Source organism: Nannospalax galili, unplaced genomic scaffold (genome assembly GCF_000622305.1).
Source record: "Nannospalax galili isolate Female #2095 unplaced genomic scaffold, S.galili_v1.0 scaffold203, whole genome shotgun sequence".
In the NCBI taxonomy this organism is placed as follows: Eukaryota; Metazoa; Chordata; class Mammalia; order Rodentia; family Spalacidae; genus Nannospalax; species Nannospalax galili.
The window spans coordinates 4,149,065-4,163,317 of NW_008351640.1; positions in this window are offsets into that span (position 1 = coordinate 4,149,065).

The following is a 14,253-nucleotide window of genomic DNA, read 5'->3' on the forward strand; positions in this document are numbered from 1 at the left end:
ACTTTCTGCTGTAAAGTACATACAGGTGTATTTCTTCTTCCCGTGGTGGATTTGAAACTGAATGAGGACCCAGGCCCCCACAGGAATAGTGGTGCAGCTTTAAATGCTGGTGATGAGAGCTGCTGTCTCAGTCATCACCCTTTCTAATGACTGTCCTAGAGACAGAAATGGTACGTATGTCAAATGTGATTTAGCCACGGATTCCCAGCAGTTTTAGAACACCAATCAGTAGCAAAAGATATATAAGCAAGATGGACTGTAAGTCAATAGTTATGAGCTATGAACTCAGATCAAACTATTGTCCGAGATATTTGGAGGTCATTCCTTTTTAAACTTTGCTCACTTATTTTCATTTCACATGTACGGGTACTTTGCCTTCATGTCTGTAAGAGCAGCATGAATGTGCAATGACCATGGAGGTCAGAAAAAGGTGTAGGATTCCCCAGAACGTGGTTGTTAACCACCATGTGGGTACTGGGAATCAAACCTGGATCCTCTGCAAGAGCAGCGAGTGCTCTTAATCCCTGAGTGTCTCTCCAGCCCGGTTGGAGGACATTCTATTGTTACTAGTCAACATCCATTTTGATTTTTTTAAAGATGCATTTCCTCATTCAGAATAGGCATAAAATATCCCACAAGTTTAGTATGTGACTTTTAAATCTCCCGTGTCTCAGCATCTCCAGCAGTATTGATGAGTCCAGAAAAATCTGTTTAATCATTTCCTAAGGTATTGATAATAAGTGAAGGTAAAAGCATGAGACTAGAATTCTTTGCAAACACAATGATTTTAATAATAAATCACCAAGTGAATAAAAACAAAATAACTTATGTGTTGCTGTAAATTCAAGAAAACATTGTTTAAAATACATAATCATTACGTTTTGGAAGTCATGATTAAAAACTGCAGGATGTTTGTTTCATGAACACAGTATATTATCAAAGTAATGTCAAGAAAATGTACAAATAACAATGCTACATATTTCCAACTAAATTCCTTGCTCAACCATTATCCAGAAAGTTTCTTCTCTGTGTCATAGCATAAAAAAAAAAAATATGACTTAAAGGATATAAAACATATAAATAATTACTATGGAGTCTGTCCAGCTTACTAAATAATTTCTTCAGTCCCCGATAGGCTGTTGAGAAAGTAAAAGTAAACAAAAACACACAAATAAAATGCTATCTAAATATTATACAAATGGTTTCTAGAAAAGGTGAAGAAACTTAAAGGTGTAACAGAAAAATTTATTTTCTATTGATGGAAGTTCTACTCTAGAGACACTCTGTATGTCTTCATGACATACACTGACTGTATATATTTTTAAATCATAGTTAGGGACAAGAACAAAGAAAACAAGAATCTATCACTTTAGACGAAAGGAAACCATTTCTGTTAAAGTAACAAAGAATAAAGTATAGGAGAGACGATGATTCTTGATATTAATGTACTATAGTTTATATTATTTTAACATCTACTATATTCCCACTTTCCACCTCTAAAAGTACATGAGAACAGAGGAAATGGGGCTGGGGAAATGGCTCTACAGGTATTCATAAAGACCTAAGCTCAAATCCCCATGGTCTATTTAAAAAGCCAGTTGTGACAAAGTATACAGTTGTAAACCCCAGGGCTGCGGGGACAGAGTCAGATCTCTGGAGCTTGCTAGCCAATCAGTCCAACTAAAGTGGTGAGCTCTTGATCCAGTGACAGACCCTTTCTCAAATAATAAAGTAGAGAACTATTGAGACAGACACTCACTCTCTGGCTTCCACATGCCTGAGCAAGTGTTCATATGTGTAGCCACACAAACATGCACATCTAGTCACATATCACACACACACACACATACACACACACACATGCACACAAAAGAATGTACAAAATGAATTTTATTCCTGTCCTGACTTAGCTCATGGCCTAGTGAAGCAGAGAGGGGTACATAAGGAAAATAGTGGATGAAGGCAAGAACTTGCCCTTTTATAAACAGTTTTAAACTTAGTTTATTATTATTTCTACTACTACTACTACTACTATTATTATTGTTGTGTGTATGTGTGTGTGAGAGAGAGAGGGAGAGAGAGATAGAGGCAGAGAGAGAGAGAGAGAGAGAAAGAGAGAGAGAGAGAGGTATGTGTAGAGGGGGAGCATGCCTCAGCTGGCAAATGCAGATCATAGGGCAAAGTGTAGAGTGAGGTTTTTCCTCCTACCATCACATGAGTTCTAGGGATTGAACTCAGGTTACCAGGCTTATGTGGCAAATGCCCTTACCTGTAAGTCCTTTCACCAGCCCTGCAACTGTCATTTTAATGATATAAAGATCCTGCATCTCATTCAAAAAACAACTATCCTCTAGCCCAGGAAACTGAAGCTCTATTTTGGCAGCTTTACACAAACTTGATGTAGTAAAGCTGGAAATGGTCCAGAAAAGGCTTACAAAAATGATGAAGGAGACAGACAGAGAAAGAGACTGCTGATGTAAGATTTAAGAAGCTGCCTAAGTATTGCTCACCTCTGTGAGAGCATTTTAATAGTTATGCACACTTTGATGATATAAACAAGCAAAGAAGAGATAACGTAATTATGAAATGCGAAAGCTATGCTAGAAATAAAGAAATCTAAGGACACATATGATACAGAACACAAAATTGCTTTTATGGAAAGAGGATAATGAATTCCACCTCTCAAATAATTTCATTCAGGTTTTTTTCTCTTTCCTGTCTTGGCTTACTCTAACAAATATATATATAGCATTTTCTTTTAATTTTCGTCCTCAAGTATTGCTTGAGTATGTTCATTGTTGCACTTACTACAACAAATGTTGCAAATGTACAAGGTAGACAGAGGTCCCTGTACTTGAGGTATATGCTGCATGAAGGATTCTGTGTTTTTGCATCACTCCACATATGACTGACCTTCCTAAAGAGAATCAAACGCAGTCATCTCTGACCATTTGTGGTTGCTGAAACCTAAGCAAGCATATCATCAACTCAACTCCAAAAGCATTCATCTCTCTCACCTTGACACCCCCCATCTCTCTCACCTTGACACTTGCATATTTAACTCCAAAACACACCTCACATAACATGTAAAGATATTATGTATCCGAAGATATAAAAATATGTACTGTAACATATTTGATCTTTATCCTAAAATTTTAAGCTAGCAGGTAGGAAGAAAAAGCTTTATTAATCTTTATTAATAATCTATGTTTAGCTGTGAGTGATTGTCAATTCAAATGCTAATTAATGTTTTGATAGCATGTAAAACACAGTTTGAAGAAAGATTGCTTCTGAAAAAACAAGGAAAATCCTGATGGTAAAGGTACTTTTAGACATTAATGTTTAATGTTTTCCTAAAATTCATTGAACAGATTGAGCACCAATTACTAAGGGAGTGTGTGTGTGTCTGTGTGAAAAAAAAATGCAACTTAAATTTCAAAAGGCTTCTGGGCCACTGAGTCAAATAAACAAGCTTCCTTTTATTTTCACAACTGGAGTTACTAGGAAGCAGTATTTCTAACAAATAAGAAATGTAAAGCTGGGGCTGGAGAGATGGTTCAGCAGTTAAGAGCACTGCCTGTTCTTGCAGAAGACCTGGGTTCAAATCCCAGCACCTACATGGTGGCTAACAACAGTCCATAACTCCAATTCCAGGGAATCTGATAGTCTCTTCTCTTCTCTTTCAGCACTGTATGACACGGGTGCACTTACATACATGCAGGCATAACACTCATACACATAAAATAATAAAAATAATAAATAAAAATTTTATAAAAAGAAATCTAAAGTTGATAGAACATTTGCAACTAATAAAGTGCCTCTGGTTTTATGTTGTAGACATAGAGGTAAATCTAGATTTGCTTTTCAAAGTCATCTTTTTAAATTACAAAGCACTTCATACTGAGAAAACACAGGATGCATGAAATACTCTTATGAAAGATCCCTGTGCGATGTTACAACTGGTATCAAAACTATTCTTATGGTGTCTTTGTTATGGTCTGATGCAAATGTTTCCTTGGCAGAGGACATGACTTCAATTTAAGAGTAACAAAGATGACATCACCACAGTCTAGTCCAGCAGTGATAACTGACAGTTGCTGAATGATTTTAGCATTGTTCAAGTTCAGTTACAGGGGCCTAAACAAAGTCCTGGAATCAAGGTTAGCAGGATAGCCATGGAGGGCTTCTTGGTGCTAACTGACCAGGAAGTGTGTAATGAGGCAAGCACACCTGGAAAACTAATATATATTCTGTACCTCTACAAGGCAGTGCTATAATCTTTCTTATGCCTATCAGCTAATTTCTTCTATAATGTTATTGTTAGCAAAAAAAAAGTCTTAACTTATAGATGAGAAGAGAGAAAAAAACAGAGAAATTACAGAATTTGCATAGATTAAATGGGGCCTCCATGCCTGTTATGTTAGACTTCATCAATCCACTTGTTCATTATCCATAGGCCTTCCCAGACCTCTACTTGAACCACATATAAGTGTTTTGAAGCAAAACAGTTTTGGATCAAGTCAGGTTGATTATACTCATCCTGCCTATATTTCCTTCTACAACAAGAGCTCAAAGCACTCCTAATGAATCACTTCTTATCACTCCTTATGAAATATCTGAAGGGAATTAGCTAGCTGTCAGGGTCCCTAATCCTCTCATCAGAGGACACAACTAATGTTGTAATATTAGAAATTAAAACAGGGATGTCTACATCAATTATATATTGAAAAGCCAAAAATTTCACTAAGAAAATTACATGATGTAGTTCTCACAATTCTAAGGGAGAGTTATTTTTGTTAGACTCAAAAACCGAGTCTCACAAAGATGAAGAGACTCAGTTTCCCACATAATTAGGAAGTAAAAGAGCAAAGATTGAACCACAGGGCCATGTACATTAATAGACCTTTTCAGTTCACCAAGGTGAAACTTTCTTCTGTAGCTGGGACACCTTTCATCATAAGTGAATTCAAGATAGTGTCAGACAAGCATATACAGAGCACCTGGTACCTGTGCCATTCTGTTTTCATGGCCACACAGTAGAAACTGCACTGCAGACTTGGTCTGGTTAGGAATACACTCTTTAGGCCAGAGGCCCTCTTCCTCCCTCTGCAGTTGCTCACTTCTGAGTAGACACACAGGGACAACCTCTGAGCACTGAAGAATTCACACTGCTGTTCCGATTACTACAACTGCTGGCTCATTACATTTTTTTTTCTTTAAAGTTGGCAAACTATCTCAGTTACCAATAAAACTGTGGCATACTTGTTTCAGAAAACTACAAAAAATTAACCCAAGTAACAAACTATTCAACTGTCAGAAAAATTCTTTCTCTAAGCAAAGGGAGAATGACAGGATAAATAATAAGAGTGGGACAGGAGCTGAAGAGACAGCTCAACAGTTAAGAGTACTGGCTGCTCTTGCAGAGGTCAGGGTTCAGTCCATCACCCACATGGTGGCTAAAAACCACATGTAACTCCAGTTCTAGGAATCTGATGCTCTCTTTTAGTCTCCATGGGGGTTTCATAGGTGGGTAGACTTGCATACATGCAGGCAAACAGTCATACACATGACATAAAAATAAGTCAATCTCCAAGAATTTTAATAATAAGAGTAGAATGTTTTCAATACTTACTTAGCAAAAGGCAAAAGAACACAGATATTACATGCGTTCTTTCATTCCATCTTCATGAAATTTCCTAATCACTAAATTAATATTACAAGGCATTCATGATTGAGATCCCCATTTTGCGTTGTAAAGAACAGAAACCTGAAGGCATTAAATTAATTTCCCAAGGTTTAAAAGCTAAGTGGTTGAAAGTCTATTAGTTTTTAACCACTAGGCTTCAATTGTGGTGAAAATATGCTGCCAAGTTTAAAGAATACCAAAGTAGTGTTCCATCTCAATTTTATGAAAGATAGAAATCAGTTCAAAACCACCACTTGTCTAATGTTCTATATAATTAATAAATTTCCTCATCAAATTTTTAAGACATTATGTCAACAAAAAGTGATTTTAATATTTATGACAGTGACCTGTTATGTAACTGAGAAAAAAAATCTACCTGGGTAGATATTCGTATAAACGGTAACTTCTATGTCAAGCTAGACCATACCCTCTTAATCTTACTTTAAAATATGTGTCATTATGTTTTAATCTTACATCACCTTAATGATTGGAATAAAAGCATGTGACTATTTAAGAAAAAGGTCTCAACATGGAATAGGAGATCTATTCAACACTACATATATGTTTCCTAGTATAGTGTTTTGTAATTTGAAAATTAAAGATTTTCACATGCAATCTGTTTGGGCCACAGGCCTCTCAAAACACCTGCTGTGTTTCAGAGCCCTATGCACTCCTTGTGTCTTTGTAGAAAGTAGCAAGTGAGATGCCTGATTCAGTGTGGGGTCTTCTTCTTACTGTGCATTTGTGTAGGGGTGTTTGTGTTTGGATTGCAAGATCGATGTGTGTGCAGCCTTGAACAAATCATCACATTTCTTCTGAAATCATTCCAGGACCAGATTTTCTGTAAGGACAAAATGAGTAGAAGTGTGGATTTCTGTCATGTCTAATTCTGGAAGTAATGATTTTTCTATTGACGAAGTTGGTTTTTGTATAATAATATCAGGTAATTGATGCTAAAATATTGGTAAAGTTACAAAATCACCATTTGCAATCTCTGAATAAGTAAGAGACTTAGAGGACAACCCATTATCTCAACAATGATCGCCAAAATGCATTTGGTGAATGGCCACTTGAAATTTTTTCACAGATGGACCTACTTAAGGATCATCTAAATCCACTGATCAATATAATGTCTCCAAGGGAGAGACATTAATTGTGTCTTGTAGGAAGCATAATTATCAACTCTGTGCCAAAGTACCACAGACCTTCAATGGGATGCTTTGCCTACTGAAATCTCTGTGTGTGTTTCTAGATCACAGACATTTGATGGACACTTCATTTGATAAAACTGGTGGAGAAGCTCAAAGACAAATGCTACTTACAGCTGTGATCAGAGAAGCACCTCTTCAGTGAATAGTGGTGAATTCAGACTCATGGCTGCCCAAGGAACTAAGAAAAAGGCATTGAAGGCTCAGTCCTAAAGAAGACATTTCCATTACCCACTTTAGGGTTCAGGGAACAACAAAGAAGAGGGAGCTGAAGGAATGTAAGAGCTGGAAGACAGGGAGAAAGGTGAGGAATGCTTTCTTCACAGCTTGACATGGTTACGCAATCATGATCCCACAGCAGTTGTGATCCCTGTCCTGGGCTTGCAACAAGCCTGACCTGTTGATAGTCAATCATGGGTCCTACCCCTCTAGCTGACTACTGGCACCTTATGTTTTTGGAGAAGGGTAGCCATTATCTTCAACTATAAACCAATTCCAATGGATATTTCCATACCTCTGGTCATACTGATATTCCTAGTAAACTGGATGGATCAAAAACCAAAAAAGATATGAATGTAGGAATGGAATATAATGGAGAAATATTAGGTCTTGAATGCTCTTGGTGTGGTTGCCCTGCTGTGGCCACTTTCCCAGAACTAATGGCCCATGACTACAACCTGTCCTAGAACTGCCACCCCTCCATATGAGCCTCAACCTCAACCATGAGCCTCTTACCCCGCTGAAGGTATAAAATATAAAATCCCTAAGTCTGTGAGAGAGGCTGTTCCTCCTACAGCCCCTGGGATGCAAGGCTTTTTCTGCTCCTGTTTATTCTCTACCTTAATGAGCTTGCTTGTTCTGTTGAAGTCAGTGTCTTCCTCTCTTTTCTTGCTTCATATTTTGTAACAATATACATATATGATGTTGTAAAAATAAACCTAATTTACTAAATATAAAAAAGGTGGGGGAAAAAAGTAATGTAGATCAATATGAAAAAAGTGCAATTTAAGAGACTAAAAGAGGAATATATGCATGCCAGAACAAGATTACATTTTAAAACTGTGCTTTCATGAAACTTTTTAAATGAAATTCTATGTACTAGTACATCATTTTATTAAAAGTATCTGCTATACAAAAATTGAATAAGTAAATTGAATAAAAGCATCACAACCATCATTCATTCATCTCTTGAATGCTCTTTGCAGCTTGCTCACAAATCAACAAAAGTGCATGAATCATTTAGCTGTATCATAAAACAGCCAAATGCTGAGTAGTTCCCCAGAGCCAGACCACTTAACAGGAACAGTCTGAGTATTTAGTATTCGGTTTTAAAAAGAGAATCTTAAGAGTAGAACACTTAAACTTCTGTAATGGCACAAAATTCAACACAAACTCCAAGAGAAGGATGTGCAATGGGAACATGGTGTTGACACAAAAGCATAACTCTCACCTCATAGGCGGTAAGAGATAGTTTACGCTAGAGTCAATGAGTGATGATGGCCTGGGAACAGAGATTCAGGTTGTCCGAAATTCCATGTTCCAGGATGGTAACAGTTTCACTGTGTTTTTATATTAAAAGAACAAATAAAAGTCCTAAATCAAGACACTTTTCAAATACTTTGGTGGATACATTCAGAAAGTAGGTCACAGCAAAATGCAGGGTGGGGGGTAGAGCACAGATGTTCTATAGGTCTGGGATGCTGCCTTATACCATTCTTGGCTTTTTGATTGGTGGGATCCAGTGTTTTGTTAGGCTAATACATTCTCAAATGTTTTAATCTATTAGTCACGGATGTTAGATCAGAAACAGAGATGGGTGTTAAAGGTAGCCTGAGGTAAGTGGTAAATGTGCCCTGGACCTGAAACATTCCAGATTTTCTACAATCTCTGGAATACTAATCAGTTGGTCAGTCTTTCAGGAAATTCAGTCCAATATGCAGCATTTTCTGTGAACTTTTTCACTCACAGTGGTCAACTCAGTAATGGAGAGCTGAAAGCCCACACAGGTGTTCAGGATCTGCTTTAAGCAGCCTCTTCCTCCTCCTCAAGCCCCTTTCTCTTTGTTAATTTCATCTTTCAAATTCTATTCTTACTTGTTTCTATCCTAATTTTTATTTTGCCCTCTATTCCTTTTTTATTTCCTTCTTCTTTCCTTCAACTTACGTTGCGATTTAATTTTGTGCTGTTGATTAAAGGGGAATGGGATGGATGATAGGAAATGAGGGCTCTTTGATTCTACAGAGCCTCAGATCATAACTACAACTGCTTACACATGGACATAGAAAGAAAGTACAGACAGACATCTTCAATTTTTTTTTTCTTTTTTACAACAAACACTGTCCCATAATCTATGCTACATTTAGACTCCATTTTTCCTTCTATTCATTGACAACCCTGAGGCAGGAGAACAGGACAGATGGTGAGGCCAGGAAGTCCTCACACAAAGGCTGCAAATTAGCTTTGAAGAAAAACATCATGAGAACTGGCTAGAGTCACCAACTCAGACACAGAGACACTCCAGAGTGTGTAGAGGTGGCCAGTAAGCCATTATTATACCAAAACACACCTTTGGGTGGAAATTTAATATGCTAATGAGACACACAATTCAAAAAGTTGTTAGTACAACTATATGTAGCCCAGCATGCTCCAGAAAGCTTGCATTATGCAAATGACTCCCCAAAGTCCAAGAAATCGAACATAAGAGCCCCTGTTCTTTTTACAGTATTTGCTGGGAGGCAAATCTTTCCTCTGCTTTGTCTGGCTTCCTCCCTTAAAAGTGTATTCTTTCTTAAAGTTTCTGGTCTTGCTTGTTACCATCCTCTTATCCACCCACTTACTTGTGAGACATAAGAACTATGTGGGACTACATCCCTGACAAGCAAACAGAATCACTGAAGAATAATAAAGATGGCACACTTCCTGCTCTTCTAGGTCTGAGACAAAGACAGGAAGGCATACCCCACCCCTCTCACCCTGGCAGGGCCCCTTTTTCCTGCTGACTCATCCAAAGCACTCTAAAGGCTGGACCTAGCAGCTTGGAGCTTGACCCATGGGCTCTCTTCTCTGTTTAAATTGAACTGTGCAAAATTAGAGAAGAGGAACCTGCTCCACAGCAGCAAAAATACTTCAAAGCCCCAAGCACTGAGGATTTTGGATTTTTTGGTTTGTGAATTACATCTCTGGATACTTGTGGAGAGCTTTCCTCTCTGCATAAATATGTGTTTGGGTGTGATTCTTCATTTTTTTTCTAAAAGAAAAACCTGTTTATCTGCTGCTCTCTGCTGTGTCTGATATTTTTCCTGTCTTTGAATTCTTTAATTGGTGCAGAAAACAAACCCAACAATAACCCTGAAACAGTGGCTATCCAAGACCCTTAGATAACATACAACAGAACCAAAACTGGCATGTGCCCATCAAACCCAAATATCCACTGATATCAATATATGTTGTAACAAAAAGCCCCATAAGATTAAATGGTCAAAAAATAAAATCTCTAGTTTGTTTCTCTGAAGTCCCACCTTCCCAGTTACACTGGTCAACCATGTGGTCATAGGATCACCCCTAGGAAAGGAGGTTCACCTTAAGTCATGCTAAATACTTGGGCAGAATACAAATGAGATAGTGAACTTTTCCTGCCTGGAATCCCCACTTCTTAGTTCAGTTCTTATGGATCTGGGTCACAGACATGTGGCTCTCTGAATTCTTCAAAAAAGCATAATCTGTATCCTTTTCTTCTTCATATCCCTTTTCTAAGCATGCTTTCCGTAATACTTTAGGTGTATTTCTTCACCTTTTCTCTAAGGTTTCCTTCTCCCTACTCACGACTTACCTGACCTTCACGCAGGCTCTAAACCAGTGTGGCTTTTTTCCTTGTGCCCTCCATGCTCCTCCTCAAGGCAGCTGCCAAGATTCCCGGCTTGCCTGCCCTGAGGATTTTTCCTTAAATTCTAATAGAAGTGTTGTAAAGATTCCATTCGAGTCCATTCTTAAATTATTTTATGAATGAGACTAAGAACCCTCTAGGGGAGGCTGTTTCTATTCTGTACCAAAACTAGTAATTTCATGAAATGTTAGGATGATAAATAATAAACACTTGTTCAATGTTAGTGGTTTGTTGTGGTGATTGTACTTTTTATTTGAAAACATGTTTCCCCAAGCATAACTCTGGTATTAACCTCAGAAAAATCTGAATTTTCCAAAGTTTCATCAGTTTAATCAATAATCCAGATAACTTTTCCACTTACTTAGATATCAGCCTCTAGTGTCTCTTAGACATACTGGTTTGTTACTTTGATGGCAATATAACCGTTTGAGTTTCCATAACGTTGGTATAAAACTAAACATATCAGTGGCATACTATACAAAAATTCAGAACTTAAAGCCTGCTCAATGAGAGGGAACTCATGGGTGGCACTGTAAGAATAACAAAATATGCATAGCTGGAGAGGTCATAGATCCTAGAGAAAATGCTCTCTGTCATATTTCTAGACCAATGAAATTTCCTACTGTATGCTAAACATAAATCCTTATATTTATAGACAAGTATACCATACACCTCTCATCAAAAAAGCTTCTCTTTGCAATAGATGGAGGCTATAAAGAGTTCCACAACTGGTCACACACATAGAATATATGTCTGAGAGATACCTAGTCCTAAGCAATACTTCTGTAGTGGGACCTCTATATGTAAGGCTCATGTAACATAATTGGTATAGGGATTAGAGCAAATACTAACATGTTCCTTATCTCTCACCAGTGAATCTTTCTCATACAACAGTATAATACACATGGAAGGCCAAGACTGGCTAAGTCTTAGAGAATAAGAGACTACAAGAATGTGTGTCCTGGTTAGAACTCCTATATTAAATCCACAGACCCATGATCAAGGACCATTGCAGAAGAAGGGGAGGTAAGATTGTAAAAGCCAGGATTGGTGCATGAACATAAGGAAATGGGTTTTCTGGCCACTGGGAACTTGCTCAGATCAACCTGTAACAATGGTGGCAGCATGCACAAGACCCATGCCGTTGACTCAGCATAGAATAATGGAAATGGGCAACAGGCCCCAACCCTAGCTGCAAAACTATTAGCAACTGAGTACTGCTGGACGAGGGAGAGTAGATCTTTAAAGAAGTGAGTTGATAGCTGGGCGTGGTGGCACACACCTGTAATCCCAGCACTCAGGAGGCAGAAGCAGGCAGATCTCTGTGAGTTCAAGGCCAGCCTGGTCTACACAGTGAGTTCCAGGACAGCTGGGGCTACAGGGAGACTCTGTCTCAAAAAGACCAAGAAAAAAAAAAAAGAAGTGATTCTAGATAGGCTGACTAGACTCCAGTGATTGAACTTGCACCAAGGGACATCTGGGTACAAATGCTTGACCAGATAGCACATAACGTATAAGACATAATGCTTGAAATCTGGTTGGGGGTATGCAGGACACAGTTGGGTAGGGAATCTAAATTTGATTAGGATTTATTTATGAAATGCACAAAAACAATATTTTTTAAAAAATCAGGGATGGAGAGAAGGCTCAGTAGTTAAAAGCACTGACTGCTCTTTCTTTCACAGGACCCATGTTCAGTTCCCAGCACCCACACAGTGAATAACTACTACCTATAACTTCAGTTCTAGGGCATCCAGTGCTCTCTTCCATCTTCCATGGGCACTGCATGCACAGGAAGGAGGCAAAACCTTTCTAAATAGATAAATAATAAATAAATATTTTTTTAAAAGTACAACTTGAATTCTGTAATGAATATAGAAAAAATCTTACTGGAATTTAAATTTGCACTTTACCACTTAATAGATCCAACTAAAATCTTTGTCGTGAAACAAAATTCAATAAATAGAGAACAAGTATCTGAAAATGGGAAGGTGGGAGACTTAAATGTCATTGTTTGATATCGCTGAGGTAGTTGCCCAGACCCATATTTCTGAGAACCTAAGGAAGATCACGATGTAGTGAAGGTGGTAGTTCAATGTGAAATCCAATTCAGGGGTCTGTCATCAATTCTTGCATCATGATGAGAACTTGTTTTTAAAGAAGCTTGTTTCAGTGCCTTGTAGTCATACACATCTGGGTTCCAGTTCTGGCTCATTCACTTCCTCCCCATGTGATGCAGGCACTTGCCCATCTTTCTATCGTGCTGCAGTCTCACCTATAAAACTAGCCAGAGTTTGTCATGAATAATGCCTACCACATTGCTTAAAACCAAAATGTTCACAACATTTGACAGCTACTCATATGTGTGTGACTTCCTATATTCCTGGGTATATACCGCCTCTCTTGCATTTGTAAGGAAGAGAGAAGTCTCTTTCCACCCAGCAGAAGATATAAACTATCTTGCAATCTGGCAATATGGCAAGCATGCATAGGGAATCACTTAGCAACCTGGGACTCCACTATTTGGGGCTATATACACACACTCTTCTAGCAGTGAATGCACTTGTCAGCATAGGACCGTCACCTTATATACTGTGCACACACACCTCTTTCCTTACAGTGTACTAGCAACCTGTTGGCAACCTGGAACCCCATCTACATCAGGCTGCACATATACCTGCTTTAGACAATAGAAATCACTTGATAACACCCCATTTCTATCCTGGAACACATTCGAAACGAAGGGAAATGGGCCAGTTTGGCCTGTACTGGTTTGGGGTTGCATGCTCAACAAGGCAAACTGGGCACTTTAAGGGAACATATTTTAAAAGAATCCCTTAAGTACCATGAGACAAGCATATGATTAAAACCAGATGCACTGTGGGAGGGACATATGCAATGAGCATAGGCCGAAGAGACAGAATGCTCTGACTCCATTTTGGCTAGCTTTTTTTAGACAAGCCCAGACAAGCTCAGGCATATTGTACATGTAAAAGCCTTATAATGTATGAACAAAAACTTCTGACTCTAAAAGATATTTGCACATTCCAATACCCTGAAGACAGCCCCTACCAATCAAGACTTTCCCCATACACAGGATATGGGGACATCCAATTATTTTTAAAAATTCTTGGTGCGTGTGGGTTTCTGTGGAGTGTCCCAATAAAAGCTCCTGCCTGCTATTGTTCAGGGCCAGACTCCATCTTTGGCTAGTGAAGTCTGTGCCTGGCTAGCCGCCATTTGGTTATTGTCCTTTTTTTACTTTAAATTCTTAAATAAAATTTTGTATAATCTCTTTGGGTATCTGTGGGAATTATTTTTGATTCTCAAACCCTAACAGGGCTTACACAATGCAACTCTGTTAATCAAAACAGTGAATAACCCATGCTATGCCCCTTAGCAACCAAACTCCTCCTCCTGAACTCCATGAAAGGAAGTCCTTGACTTCTCATTCATTCTCCATCTCCTCCCTCCCC